Source organism: Amia ocellicauda, chromosome 15 (genome assembly GCF_036373705.1).
Source record: "Amia ocellicauda isolate fAmiCal2 chromosome 15, fAmiCal2.hap1, whole genome shotgun sequence".
Classification (NCBI taxonomy): Eukaryota; Metazoa; Chordata; class Actinopteri; order Amiiformes; family Amiidae; genus Amia; species Amia ocellicauda.
Window position 1 is genome coordinate 3,776,258 of NC_089864.1, and position 14,857 is coordinate 3,791,114.

The following is a 14,857-nucleotide window of genomic DNA, read 5'->3' on the forward strand; positions in this document are numbered from 1 at the left end:
CCCCAGCATCACACCCTGAGAGACAGAGAGAGAATGAAACAGAGAACATCACATAAAACCAGCAGTTTCGACAGACACACAGGGAGGCAGACACAAAGAGTAATTTTGTGTAACGCGGTGTTGTTTAATCTAGTGCCTCTAGTTAACAGAGTTAAACCTGGTCACTCACTGTCTTCGGAGGCTTTGAAGTCCTTCACTCCTGAGTTCTCTCCCTTCGTCGGCTCCGGGGCTGAGAATTAGAGCAGAGGACACAACCCGAACATACAGGGCCGTCACACGGGAACGCTGTGAAGAGACGCCGGTGTGCCGTGTGAAGACAGGAAGCGGGCCGGGCTGCTGCTGCGCCCCGAGACTGTGACCTCTCTGACCTCTGAGGTCTCAGACTCAGAATGAGCGGCTGGTGGGACACTCAGAGGGAGTCCACCTGAGAGCACAGCAAGCCCCTGCCAACGGTGGCCCCACATAGTAAATGTTGCCCAGGACACTGAGAACAGTAAAGGCTCCTGTTATGGCAGCTCCCAGTTCTTCCGCTGTGGCATAATCTGACTCTTCAATATCTTGATGCTCTGTAGGGGGGAGACACACTCAGAGTCAGTTCACACAGCGGTCAGTGGGACACGTAACAGCAGTAATTATAGATGTAACAGGAGGAGAGACACTAGCCAGAGCCCAGCAGACACTTCTTGTGTTACTGTATGTGGCCCCAGACTGTCTGTAGCTTTGCCTGCTCTGACCCCACGTCACAAAATAGTTGTGTAAGGATTGTATTGCTTTTGGCACTGATTTTGGATTACTTTAGGTAGGACTGATGCTGTGTTTCCTTCTCAGTTAAGATTAGGAGTCCACTGTAACTTCACATCTGTCCACTAGATGGTCATTTACCGTGGTTGCACCTCAGGTTGATTTTTGTTGGTCTTTTTTGTATTCTTGACTGCACTGTTTCTGCTACTATAATCTCTCACTCTGCTAAAATCACTCCAGTACGGTGTCCATTCTAGGACATCCTCACGCATCAGTTGTCCTCCAGTCAAGTATCAAGCACCATCCACTCAAGTCTCCAGTATCAGGATCATTACCCTCCCTCAGTCAGGCCAGTCGAGAATAGGTGTAACAGACTGCAAGCCCTAAACCGTGAGAACTGCCCTGTTACAGTGGTCATTGCACATTGTCACCACCAAGTCTATAAGTATTACTTTTGTTTTTACACTGCTTGTGTAACTTAATGTGATGTATAGTTTCCTTTGTTCTTTCAAGCAACTGATTCATTCATGTAACTTAGTTATCAAGTATATGAAGTAAGTAAATGGTAAATAAGTACATTTATTTCTGGGACTGCTATTGGAAAAGTTAAGATTGTTCTTGTGACAGTTGAAAGAAACTCACAAATCGCTGGATTTAATTAAGCCACTTGCTAGTGTAATAAGTGTAAGAGGATTTTTTTCCATGCTTGGTTTTTCAGCCAATCCAATAAATAGTTGAACTGAAATCTCATAGGCCAATTTATACCTCAATAAGATTATTTTTACAGGGAAGACACAGTCAAGTAACAGGTGTGCAATACTCATTTATTTGTTACAAAAATAGATAACTAATATAATTTAATTGTATTACTAAAACAGGTAATATTAAACTTCTGCAGAGTTAAAGGAAAGAAACCGATTAAACACGATTTGTCACACTGTTCCTCACAGAGAGCAGTTGTGATCAGCCTAGTCAGCAGCAGGCAGCCGGGTCTCTCTCTCTCTCTCTCCCTCTCCCTCTCCCTCTCTCTCTCTTCTTCCTCTTGTCCTCCTCCTTGTCACTGTTGACCTTCTTCTGTGCTCCTTTGTTCAATTTACAATTTATATTGTTCCTACTAAACCAGTAATAGTGGAACACCTCTATACCATGAGCTCAGTGCGTGATGAGACTCTGTCCATGCTTAAGGTGAAAACGTTCAACACAAGAATAGTTAGGAGTCACGGGGTCCCATGTAGAAGTTCTACATTGTAGAACAATTTGCTGTACCTTAGAATATCCCTAGTGCAGGGGTTCCCAATGTCTGGTGATGGAGGGTCAATTTCCCGAGGTGGCATGGCATGGCCACAGAAAATTGTCAGAAAGTGTAAAAATAAAGAAAAGCTTCAGAGAAGGGGTGGTTGAAGGTTGTCTTTGCCGGGCTGCACCAAACATCATCGAGGGCCGCATTTGCCCCCGGGCCACACTTTGGGAACCCCTGCCCTAGTGGTTTAGCACTGTGGAAGAAAAACAATCTTCAATCAGGTTGGAGCGTTAGTTGCAATGCCTTTAATACACGCAGCGTGGAGAGCAACAGTGAATCAAGAAGATCCCAAAGTTGCTCTGCTTTCATGTTAAAAGTCAAAGCTTTTTATAGACAGAAAACAAAGATCTGATTACAATTAATAAGTAATTACTTTTGTTATCTTAAAAGCTTGCTAAGCAGAATATATTATTAAAGGACAGAGTCCATGGGTCAATACAAGGATTAAGGAGCAGACACTGAAATCATACCGTTTGACATTATCTCCAAGATTCTCATCGTAAATAACAAACAGAAAACAAGCTTCCTTCTGGCCTGTCCTCCTGGCTTGACCTTATCTTTCTTAAGTATACAAGAGAGTAGAATAGATATGATGGGATGAATTTCTAACTTTCCTTCCACAGCATAGAGAAAGAATGGGAAAGCGTTTAGGGATTTTTAGCTAAACAATGGTCACTCCTCCTCCTCAGCCTCAGTGCTCCGACGTCAGGCATCAGGTCTGCTTCTCACTCCTCGCTGCTTTTTTTTTGTTTGTTTTATGTTATGAAATCACACCTCACCCGCTGATCCACTCAATCTTCATTTACATTTCATTCTCGTCATTTAGCAGAGGCGCTTATCCAGGGGCTTACATTTGTACCCATTGAAATAAGGAGCGGGTCTTAGACATGCGGTTGGGTCACTATGTGGCTTGAGAGACGTGGGCGCGAGTCCTGCTTTAGGAATCATTGATACAATACATTGATTTTTACATTTTTTATTTAGCAGAAACGCATCTTTACGCAATGAAATGTGCTGTGTTTATGCAACAACCTTGTGATCTGTTTAAATTACTGTATTGAGCATGCCTTTCAATATTTTGAAGAACATGGGATAGAAGTCCAGGACGGTATCCTTTAAAGACAAATAGTAACTGCTCATTTAACAGAAATAACAAATCAGGATCTATGTCCATGTCCTCTGCATCCGGCGCTGGACGAGGTGGCAGAGGAAGAGGAGGAGCTCAAAGGCCCAAGCTGTGCCAGCTGATATAATAAATAATTTAGTCCATTAATTTTACAAATGTTTATATTAGTATTAAAACAGTTGTAGAGCACTTTAATTGTAATTTGTTCAAGATTATTGTAGTCATAGATAAACATAATTTAAACTTTCAATTGACTTTCGAAGTCAAAAAACAGCTAAAAATCTCCATGAAATCAGGCAGATTTGGACTCAAACATATCTTTGCAACCACACATCACCAAAAAATCGCACATCAACCAGCATTACATATGCAAACTGGACGCGGTGCTGGTGTTGGTCAGTCACAGATCTGCGTCGGTGAGTCTGTGATTTAAACGGGTGAGGAACAGCTCTCTGTGTGTCGCTGCTAGAAATGCGCGTCTGAACTGCAAATCATTTGTTTCCACCTCTGATGTAGGAGTTTCTAGATGAACACAAGCTGTGGCACCGTGACCACCGGTCATGTGTGTACACTTTATATTTTAGGAGCGAGGTTGACATCTGTCCACACGACAAACGATGCACATTGTAGCTACTTATTTATAGATATCAGGAAAACCGAATAGCTGGTTTTGTGTTGTTTTTTGACTAGTACAAAGTGCCGCTCTTGCCCATTCCAGACTGTGAACAGCTAGAGACGATGGACAGGGAATCTGCGCACAATCAACCAGGGTTGCCAGACACTTCTTTCAAAGTTCCCCTACTGGTGGAAACAAACCCCCCCCCCATTTTAATCTGTTTTCAGAAATGTTCCACCATAAGTAAATGTGAATAAGCAATACCATTATTTTGGTTCAGACTATTATTAGCTATACCTTGCATGGATAAAATGTGAGAATACATGCAGTTGCCAATGGAAAATTATGAAATATAATCTTGCTGTCGGGATGTTGTTTTTGTTGACATTTGTAATTTATATCAAAACATTCCAGATCATTTCTAGTCTTGTCCTTCTGCTCACTTATAGCATCACAAGACGGCACGCTGAATCAAAATGCAAGCTCATTTTGGCCACACCTCAAGCACTAGGAGAGTGTAGTTATGTACGACTGATCAATACCTATGCACTGTGTCCCCAAAATGGTGTAATAAGGTCACACAGTCAGTGATCACAGGCGCAAAAAAATTGCACGGTTTTGTGACAGTGAATGATTGCTCGAAATGAGGATGGCTGAGGACGCAATCGAAAAATATTGGGCACATTCACACAGACTTTCGTTATTCTGCGTAGACTTTGACTGATTTAGCCAATTGTCATCTGAGAATGTTCAGAAAATGTGCAGATACTGCGCAGAATAGCAAAAGTCTGCGTATCGTGAACGCACACATACACATCTAAAATGACTGGTTAAAACAAGTCTGAGCATCAATTATTTGCATACTACTGTATCACTATTGGAAATTAGGAAAAATATGAATAAAATACAAAAGAAATCCCCCATTTCAATCTGAATCCCCCCATCTGAAAAATATGTTCCACCATGATTTCCCCAAGAAACCTTTCCCCCTATTTTTTTCCCACAAACAGGCATTTCCCCCCAGTCTGGAAACCCTGCAATCAACTCACTAACCAACTAAAGGAACACTAGCTCTATATAGGACATCCCATTTTAATACATCACATCCTATTGGCTAATAACGAGGAATTGCTGTGACTTAGTTCCACACTATAACAAGCACTGAGTGCAACAAACCTCCGTAACTATATATATATATATATATATATATATGATGAAAAACGCCTGGTGGTCCAGATTTGGCCCGTGAGCCACCTATTGACGACCCCTGCAATAGATGAACTCTACTACTGTTTAAGATAATTTAAAATCTCAGATTAGACACACGTTTAGTTAAATTAGGGTCAATTAAGCACCCTGCTAGTAATTGAGAGCTCAGCAGGATATAAGACGGCAGGGCAGGCGTCCCCAGGGCCAGGATTGAGAACCACTGCTCTCCTGTCTCCAACCCGCCCTCTGGAGAGAATACACTGGAGCAGTCAGTGTGGGACCCCACTAAGCACATTGATGAGACGCTGTATGGGGACATGATCCGCCCTGTTGTACACACGCTATACACTGAGAGACACACACACACACACACACACACACACACACACACACACACTATACACTGAGAGACACACACGCCTGCCTTACACTGAGATGCACACACACACACGCTATACACTGAGAGACACACACACACACACACTATACACTGACAGAGACACACACACACACACGTTATACACTGAGACGCATGCACATCCGCCTTACACTGAGAGACACACACACACGCTATACACTGAGACACACACACACACATGCTATACACTGAGACACATGCTATACACTGAGAGACAGACACACACACACGCTATACACTGAGACACACGCTATACACTGAGAGACACACACACACATGCTATACACTGAGAGACACACACACACACTATACACTGAGAGACACACACACACACACACACTATACACTGAGACACACACTATACACTGAGAGACACACACACACTATACACTGAGAGACACACACACACACACACACACACACACACACACACTATACACTGAGACACACACTATACACTGAGAGACACACACACCCGCCTTACACTGAGATGCACACATACATACACCTTACACTGAGACGCTCATGCATGCACACACTATATTCTGAGATGTCCAAACTATACATTGATTGTATTGCCTTTCAGTCCCTATGTTGTTTATAAGCTTCATTTCCAAAAGTTAAAAACTAAAAGTAGGGTGTGGGGAAAAGTTAGTGTTTACTCATTGTGAGTCTTCTAACGAATAAAGATTAATATTGTAATGCTTGTTTTGTGTGTTTTTATGTGCTTGGGTCTCTAACCTGTGTGAGAGTGAGTTCATCTAGTACCTTGCTCTTCCAGTCTCGTTCTGGAGGGGCCCACAAGCAAGCTGCTTTTCTTGAGTTTGCTTTTAAATGGATTCCCACCTGATGTACGATGTGAACAAGGGAAAGGTTCCAGTAGGTTTGCTGAACAGAAAACTGAATCCCATTTGAAGGAAAGACGAACTCAGGGGGATGTATTTGTAAGACTCACAGCACTGGTTCGCAATGTGCTTCCTAAACAATAAGACACTCGCCCACCCTGAGCCTGGACAGCCTCTATCTAGTTAATTTCACAGGAAGTCCCATTCGCACACATTTCTAGTTCTTCATTCATTAGATGCTTATTCAATGAAGGGAACTCGGCTCTTTAAGGTCTAAAAAGGGATCCATATCTTATGGTGACATTATCAGGAAATCTAGGAGAATATCAGGGTGATGGGGCATAGAACTTGCATAAAATGTTTGTGTGTAATGATTTTCGTGTCTTTTCTGATTTCCGCCAATGACTTCCACCAAAGCAGCTCCAGAGTTAGCACCCCGTGACGTCACGGCATATTTCTCGATCTGTGATATCTGGTACATAGTATGAACTGGACATGAAAAACTCACTGCACAGAATGTGTTTCTACTTACAGAATAACCCAAGAAAATATGCAATTTCGGTGGAGTTTCCCTTTAAGTAAATTACATTTAATAAGTTCTACATCTACATTGTGATATGTAAAAACTGGTAATTCTACATTAAAACTAAATAAATACATTTGTAGAATTAGCATAGGGGAAAAAATAAGTCTGTTGCTTAAAAGACAAAGTAAAGCGAATCAATTGATGCAAGAAGATGAAGTTAATACAATGAATAAGGGTTAAACACAGGTCTGTGTGTGTTTGTATATTTTACACACTAGAATGGGTTGGGGGATGTAGACTGAAGATCTCAATGCTCTCTTGCTGACTGTACTGTAAATATACACCTGGAGACAAACTGACTGTACTGTATATATACACCTGAGACACACACTGACTGTACTGTACTGTATATATACACATGGACACACACTGACTGTACTGTACTGTATATATACACCTGGAGACACACACTGACTGTACTGTACTGTATATATACACCTGGACACACACTGACTGTACTGTACTGTATATATACACCTGGAGTCACACACTGACTGTACTGTATATATACACCTGGACACACACTGACTGTACTGTACTGTATATATACACCTGAGACACACACTGACTATACTGTATATATACACCTGGACACACACTGACTGTACTGTACTGTATATATACACCTGGACACACACTGACTGTACTGTACTGTATGTATTCACCTGGACACACACTGACTGTACTGTACTGTATATATACACCTGGAGTCACACACCGACTGTATTGTATTGTAATGAGACTATTTTGGGGCGATTTGGAGGTTGATGGGGTGCTGAGTGACGTCACAGCTCATAAAATATAATCTTTAATATCACGGGAACCATACCGGCACAAACGATGATTTTTGCGGCACAAACCAGCACAAATGCAGCACAAACGAATGCGTATATTTTGATTCATATTCTGAACACATGGGGCGCCAACTTCACGGAGGTGTTTCTTAAGGGCCGGTGGCTCAGCAATGTATACGGAAATTACTGTAACTAGGCTCATTGGGAAGCTACAGACCTGCGGTTTTCGGGAGTGGCAGCCTTCAGCACCTATGGGAGACAGGATTCGAGTGTTGTGATGCAGAGGACTCGTCCCGCCCCCGGGACGTTTTGCAAAGGGCTGACCCCAAAGACTGCAATTGTAACAATCTGCGATCAGCCCCATGCATTCAGACACGAAAATGGTGGCCATTACAGGTACGAGGTGGTGGGTTGTACACGCATTTTCGATGCTTGTTTTGGGTCGAAAAATCGTATTTTAATGCCTTGCCCAATCGGCGAATCTCTCAAGAAAATCGCCAATGGAGGTGAATTGACTCGCTTTTTGTGATGCGACCCCTGACAAAATGTTCGCTGTATAAATTTTGCATTTTTTAATGCTATACACTATAATAAAATTGTAATCAGACTTGATCTGCACTAGCCTTCTCTCATCAGTGTTTATCATTCCCTCCTGTGGCTCTGAGGGGAAGCAGCGCACCTGTACCCAGAGTGAATCACAGAGAGTCTAGCCAGAATGAGCTGCCTCAATAACTTCTGCATTTTAACACACACACACACACACACACACACACACACACACACAGTGTCAATAGGAAAATGTTATGAGCAGAAAGGGAAGTGGAGGCCTGGGCTCTCGACATACTGTTCCCATCAACTCCCTTCTCACCGCATGGGCACTCCACCCTCCACACCGACGCACAGTCACGCTCTCTCACAGACTCATGCTCTCAATGTCACTGTGCAGCCGGGCCTCAGAGCCAGATCCCTGCCCAGGCACTGGCCATCGGGACTCACTGGAGCAACTCCAGGACAGAGAGAGGGAAAGAGAGCGAGGGAAGGAAAGAGGCAGGGACAGGGCAGGGACAGTCACTTACAGTCAATTAGAAAGTCAGCTGGTGTGGGAAAATTAATTATTTGATACATTGTGTAACGTATCTCTTCTGTGGATTGGTAGATATATAGAGATAAGGATGGGTGGATATCTAGAAGGATAGATTCATCATGAATTTGAGAATCAGTCAGTTACATTGTCTATGCCTGGGCTGTGGTCATCAGATTCCTGTACACTGTTGCTATTCTATACAGATGCATGTTGGAGATGTTATATTGATCCCACAGTGAGCGGACAGACTCCACTGTTCACCAAACCATTGTGTAATACACAATATTTACTCAATGAACTGGGGCTTAACATTAGTCTATATAAAGACAGGACAGTGTTTCAGTGTGTGACTGTCTGTTCTCTGCCTTGACTAGAGCCCTGTGTTTGCATCTCACTACATGCTAGTTTCTATGTTGTTGTGAATTGTAATGGGCTGGAGTCTGCTAGGGCTGGACTGTTATCCTCTCCATGACAGAGCGTGTGTTTGTTCTCACAGGACCCCCCCGTCAGACAGCCACAGTGCGGGGGCTGGTGACTCTGCAGTGTGGAGATGCTGCTCTGTCCTCAGGGAAGGGGAGTGTGAAGTGGAGCAGAGAGAGACGGGGGGCGGCGATGGAAGACATTCTTACAAGTGTTAAAGGAGGGAACACCAAACACATTGAGGATCGAGAGAGACGCTTTGGTTCTCAAGCAGATGGAGCTCTTTCGATACTTCAAGTGCGGTCTTCAGACTCTGGGAGATACCTGTGTAACGGGATCCCTGCGGTTGACCTGGTGGTGACCCCTGGTGAGTGACTGGGTGTCTCTGTACTGGACGGGGGTCTGTCTCGTCTCACTGCACAGCACTGCACAGCACTACAGTGATAGAGTACAGACACCAGAGTGGAGACAGACCGGCACAGAGGAGAGAGGGATCAGGGTGTAAGGGACTGTCAGTGGATAATGTGCAGTATAATTTATAGGGGATTGATGTATAGAGTATAGAGGAGCCGAGGAAGAGTAATCTGGGGTAAATTGTATGAGGGACAGGGGTAAAGGGTATGTGGGAATAGAATATATGTAAATTGGGTACATTGTTAAGACATTTGGGTTTAGCGTGGAGGAGAGTAGGAAAAAATGTAATTAGCGGCTGGAATGAGTTACTGCAACAACAGTAAAGAATAGTCTGTGTCTCTGTAAGGCCTGAAGTGACAATATTCAAGAGCCAGATGTTTGGAATTCTGTTTCCCTGTTTTGTATTCTTTTTTATTTGTATGTCGTTATTCTGGCTGTTGGTAGTCTAATATAAATGGCTGTAATTTCTGTTCTGGAGGTTTGAGTAGTTCTTTTTTACAGAAGTTCATAAGACTTTGAAGTTTCACTGTCCAGTGTCAAAAGTCTGCCTGGAGCACTAAAAAAGTGTTATATTGACCATAAATTCACTTTTTTCTTATAAGTGCTTATGTTTTTCTTCACTTTTTTATTTCTTTATTAACTCTGGTGGGGAAAACACAATTATTTTTGTTTTTGTCTGAACCTCCAGTTTGTGCTGAGTGTCTCCATATAAGACACTTGTCTCTAGCCCTTGTAGTTACAGAGTTATAAGTAAAAATATGACAACAGTAAAATCAGGCAAAAATGGGGGGGACCTCAGAGGGGACACTGGAATAACCAAATAGGAAGATGTGATGTCTATCCCAATAATACGTTTAGGAATTTATTTAATTTAGGAATTAGCAGGTGGGCTGGAATGAGAAGCAGAAACCTCTTTGGTCCTTTAGGACTGGAATTGCCCAGCCTTGCTCTATACAGGAGTATAACTCAGGAGTGACTCAGACTAAGATTTCTTGCGTCTCCTCACACTTTCAGAGGGAACAAGAGGAGAGGATCAGGAGAGAGGCAGCAGTGATGGAGAAAGAGGAGGAGGAGAGGAGAGAACGACAGCACTCATAACTGGTAAATACTGACTGAAGGCTAAAGGTGTGATGAGCTGAGGTACAGGGGCTGGAGTACAAGGTGCACAGGACTGGACTCCCACTGAGATATCTGTCTGTCCCCTCACAGAGACAGAGACCACAACTGTAGGAAAGGACAAGAGGGAGACAGCAGGGAACACTGTCATTTTTTATTATTTTTCCCTTCTCTGTTCATTCTTTGTCTCTCTCTTTCCTGTATTGAGATGTGTACAACACACAGAAAGCCTGCACACTGTCAGAGTACTCTAGCATGGCAATGTCAGGCTTGTCTTCAGGGCCGCAGGGTCTGCATCAGTGAACGCATCGTGGGTCACGCTGAGCTGTGTGCGGTCTTGGGTGTGGGCTGTCTTTAGACACGAGAGGCAGACTATTAAATTGGCTGCAGAAACAGTAGAGACTACTTCATCATAATAAAGGAATTAAATTAAAGAAAGGTTGTGTATAAGGAGGGGTGTAATGCACTGGGGTGTACAAGGAATCAGATTGTAGACAACATGAAAGATCTATAAAATCTTTCTTTCATTCTCTCTTTCATTAATCCTCAGATCTGTGTACTAACTCATATAAGGACTGGTTTTCCAGAGCTATAAAGTATGTCTTAAGGAGTAAGGGCAGTGTGTGTGTAAGTGTGATCGGGGGCTCCCCAGGGGGGTCAAAGGGAAACCCTCCACAATCACCTATAAACCCCAGACTACGCCATCCTTATTTGTTTTCGAGGGAAAGGAAACCTCCAGACTCACTTTCTCCACAACAGGCTCAGAGCGCAGGACAGTCATCACAGACACCAGGTTAAAATAAAACAGTCAATTTATTAATTCCTACATAACAGCCATTCATATAAAAATACAAAACTCAGCACAGCATCTCCCCATCTTTCTCCCCCCACCCCAATCACTCCACCAACCCCACAGCCCAAGGGGCGAAAGGGTCCAGTTCTCTGAGGAGAACACAATCTTTAGTTTTCCCCTTCAGTCCAGCAATACATCCATTAAGAGGGAAAACTCCACCGTTTTCTCTGAAGCCATTCCTCAGTACAGCCCTCAGGGTTCAGAGAGTCTGGACCTGATCTCCACACATCTGGGACACAGGGCACTGGGGACTGATGAGCTGGACTGGGATTGAGGTTCCTCTTTATTCCCACAGCTCAACCAGCAACTACAGGAGCCAAGCAGAGGAAAGGCAAGAAAGAAGGGAAGAAAAGAGGACACAACAAGAGCAAACAGACAACCAGTAAACACAGACTAGACACTTGAGTGTTTATGCTACTTTTCTACACTTTAGTCACTGTCAATTTGCCAATGTGTTTATGTCTCTCTGCTCCCTCGCTGTTTCAGACTCAACCAGAGGAGGAGGTCAGAAGAAAGGAGACAATCCTAAACCACAGGCAACTGGTAAACACTAACTGACAGACTCTTCATTCATCTAAGCTGTGCATTTGATATAATAACAATTACATTTTAATAATATTTTAATTAATTACAAATTATAACATACATAATTATAAATAAATAACAAATACGTTGGATATTAATTAGCTTTAACAAGTTAAAAACTACATGTATCATTATTGGCATTTCCAAAAACCATAAACAACTCACACCTGTTTAAATCCCTTTTTCTCTCATTCTCTCACACACACGTACACAGACAAGCTCAGTGGCAACGGCACAATGCCTTCAGGATCAGGAGGGGAAGTTAGATACTGGACTCTGTAAGAACTGGCTGTCTGTTCCCATCAGTTACCTTTTTACTGTATCAACACTTCACATCCACACACTCGCACTTGGGCCGAGATTAAACCACAACTCTGACCCACCTGTTAGTAGAAAACTATAAAAATGTACTCGGCTGGGGCTTCATTTTCTGTCAGATGCTTTTTTATTCATGTTCATAAATATAACCGCTATGCTGTACAGGTTTGTAGTTTTCTATTACCGGATGGGTCTCGGTTTTGGTTTAATCTGGCTCTTAGTCTCACACAGTCAGTCTCTCTGTGATGCTGGTGCAGCCGAGCCACAGGATTGTCCACCCGTCTCTCTGAGTGACTGGGCTCAGCGCAGACAGTGAAATACCCTGAACCTGATCGATCAATAGATAGAGAGGTGGAATGGAAGAACAGTGAGATAGATGAGAGAGTTTGCATGAATACCATGGAAGGAGAGTCAATGAGATGTAGATTGAATAATGCGTCTCTCTGTAAACCAGGAGCCTGGGGGAACTTTACAACCATAAAACTATCAGTCTGGTAATGATGTTCATCTCCACAGGGTCAGTGAAATACACTGCAGCAGTGGGAGGACAGGCATATCTGCACTGTGGGACCTCAAGGACTCCTTCACACAATGAGAGAGTGCAGTGGAAAGTCACTAAGGATGGTGTTGATTATATTGTGGTGACCAGACAAGAGAATGGAGCTGCAGTTAAAGGAGTTAATGATCCTCAGAACAGATTGTCACTGCTCACTGAAGATGCCTCCCTTCTGATCACTGCTGTTCATCCTGAAGACGCTGGACAGTACAGCTGTAACCAAAAACATCTGGCAGATCTAGAGGTGGTGAGAGGTGAGTAGCTGGACCAATGTCTCAATTTCAGTCTAAACACCAACACCAGCTGTCAAATCCCAACCTGCTTAACTGACTGTGAGTGAAGTACCTGGATCTCAGCCTCACTGCGCTTTATTGGGCTTTTCCCATGGTGCACCACTGTGAACAACCAATTCCTGCACCCTGGATTATAGGGTGATGGGCATTTAAGTCGGGGGTTAAGGCATAGTATTACATGGGTTTAGGGAGTACGTTACTGGAGTATAGGGTACAGGGGAGCTATAATATTTGTTATTGGAACATATTTCATAAGGCATAAAGACAACTAGAGGGACCACCAGAGGAAGGATGACAACTGGTAAGTACTGTCCTTTCTCCTTCTCTCTCAGACGTGTATAATCAGCTGCACTGTGTCTCAATATGAACCCTGTCTGTACTCAGTGTCCTAGTCCTGAGGTTGGGGTAGTAGGCTGTAGAAGAGTGGATTTGATATCCTCTATCCCTTCACAGTGCCAGCAACGACAACAGGGAGCACAACTGCAGGAGAGGAGAGGAGAGAGACGACTCAGATACGTGGTAGCACTGCACACCTCCTTTTATTCTCTCCTTCTTCAATTGCTTCCAGTCTTTATTATCAGATTTGTTCAAACTCATAATTTAAATTTCCCCTTTGCTTTCATGTCATCATTCTGTCTTTGTGTTTCTTTCTTCCTAAGGTGTATAGAGACTATTGTAACAGTTCACAAACTTCAATGTCAAGCAAGGGTTCAGAAACAAGAGACTGACAACATTAAACAATTCAATGTTCTTTATTTCTTACATGCATTTACACCACCCCTTCCCCCTTAGAAAGGCAGGAATTGACAGTAGAAATAACTAAACACAAACATGAAAGGTGGGGAGGGGCAGTTTCCAGCCCAGACAATTTCACTCAGGGGGGGATACAGAACATTAGACAGAGGAACACACAGCGGGAAGACATAGAGGAACAACATGCAGCGCATAAATAAACATTGTCAAACCCCAAACATCCCATACTGTCCACTTTAATGTCCTTGTGCACGGTTCACATACTAATGAGCCTGGGTGGCGACCACTGCAGGGAAGGACAAGAAAACAAATCAAACAAATGCTTAATACCGACACTGATCTTGTCTTTCTTTCTTGCTTTCCTTCTCTCTCAGACCTGCACAGTCAGCTGCACTGTGTCTCAGTGTGTAACCTGCCTGCGCCTCTGTGTCCTCTGTGCTGCGCGTGGGTTTGGTTGCAGTGCTGAGAGCCTTTGATGTCTGTGTGCCTGTGTCTTTGTGTGTGCGTGTCTGTATGTGTGTGTGTGTGTATATATATATATATATATATATATATATATATATATATATATATATACAGTTCTGTTCAAAAAGTTTAGGCAGGTGTGAAAATACTGGCAGAAGTATTTATGGTGTTTTGAAGGCAAATGGTGATTGCACCAAATATTGATTTGATCTAGATTTTTCTTCTGTTCACTGAACTTGCATTTAGTTAATTGATAAATATAATCTATTAACATGTCTATTTTTGAAAGTATTCTTACTTTACAGCATTTTTTCACACCTGCCTAAAACCTTTGCACAGTACTATATATATATAATTAATATATA

At 42.9% G+C, this 14,857-nt stretch overlaps 1 long non-coding RNA gene across 1 annotated transcript; it reads left to right on the plus strand.

The window, feature by feature from the left end:
- The first annotated feature begins 9,226 nt into the window (after window positions 1–9,226).
- On the plus strand, window positions 9,227–14,547 carry LOC136771504 (uncharacterized). The gene is made up of 6 exons (XR_010822331.1): window positions 9,227–9,506; window positions 10,568–10,654; window positions 11,818–11,904; window positions 12,009–12,065; window positions 12,942–13,235; window positions 13,728–14,547. It is a non-coding gene; the product is annotated as an uncharacterized LOC136771504 (long non-coding RNA).
- Window positions 14,548–14,857: the final 310 nt, after the last annotated feature.